We start from the raw sequence: 1,505 nt of genomic DNA on the forward strand, positions 1-1,505 counted from the left end.
ACGCTCTCTGTCTGATATGTTCGCTAGCTGTTAGTGTTGTTGCATAGCAACCACCTCGCACTGTTTCATGCAGAAGGCAACAGGGGGGCTATTTTATTTTGAACATCATTATTTACTAATAAAAACTATTTAAATTAGAGAGTGTATTTTTCTTTCATATTGCCACACTTGGTAACCGTTTTATAAAAGCAATAGCTCACTTCGCGTCGGGCCGAACCACGCCCCTTAGCTGTGATATAATGAGCATATACCACGGCCTGTCGTCAACTATTGCTTAAGTATATAATACAAAAATTAGAAAAACAAAACCTTTGCACAGCTGAAGCGTTATGTGCAAAAAACAGTGATGGGCATTCATTTGGTTCTCTAACTCAGGATTTTGTTCCCCGTCACACGGGGCTATAACTTTACGTGTCAGCCGCCTTGTTGGTGCCACTTTCTTACATGGGCAGCCCTTGTTATAATGCATCCTACAGCATGTCATCTGATACCACACGCATTCTGGGAAAATAAATAGGTTTCATAGTTTGTCACTGCTTTATCTTTAACAAGGTTTTTTCAAACCTTACATTTGGTGATGTGACCTTACTAGCAATCTCACAAACTGATATTACTGTATTTGTTAAAGATATGAGCTGCTTGTTTTCTGATGCTTAATGTATACCTCTGGGCTATTAAAACATTCTCTTAAATAATTGTATTAAACTTAGCCCCTTAAAAAAGGATTCATTTCTAACCAGTGTGGCTGTATGGTAAGGTGCTCACCTGAGAGAAGAGGTATGACATCACAAAGTCATCAAGGACTGGGCTTTCTGACCCCTTGGTGACCCCAAATCGATACGCCCGGGATGCCCCTCCACTGTACCAGCCAGGGAAGTAGTACCTTAGGAAACAGTAATAAAGAGAAAGCAGTAAGTCACCAAGAATGTTTCTGCTGGAAAAGATACTCCAGAGCAGGGATGGGTATCGTTAGGATTTTATCGATACCGATACTGCTTATCGATACCGGTATTTTTCGATACTCTTATCGACACTTTTCAATAATTTGGTGCTCAAAATTATAGACATGATTACAAGATGTGAACATTAAACAGTCACTTTATTTTAATTTATTTTTATTTAAAGGTGGGGTAGGTAATTCACTTCAGAAACACTTTTTGTTATATTCCATGGAATGCTCTTAACATCCCGATAGCAATGAATACATTAAATGCTTTGACAATAAATACATAAAAAAATTCATGTGGAAGCCGTGGGGCGGTAAAAAGCAAGACCAATCATTTTAGCCGCCTCGGCTAAAATAACTGGGTGGCCTACCTGCCTGTCAGCCTTCCATCTGTGCACAAACTTATCTCGTGCCCTCATTGGTCATGTGCGCGTTCGTGTGTGTTGGAGGAGGGGCTCTGTAAGGAAGTCTGAAGGAAGGAGCAGATTTTTTTTGCCTGCGTAGTTTCAAATTCTAGCGCACTCGAGCTGGTTTCTCCAAAGTTACATACCCCACCTTT

This window comes from Notothenia coriiceps, unplaced genomic scaffold (genome assembly GCF_000735185.1).
Source record: "Notothenia coriiceps isolate Sejong01 unplaced genomic scaffold, NC01 NC01_scaffold00026228, whole genome shotgun sequence".
NCBI classification, from domain to species: domain Eukaryota; kingdom Metazoa; phylum Chordata; class Actinopteri; order Perciformes; family Nototheniidae; genus Notothenia; species Notothenia coriiceps.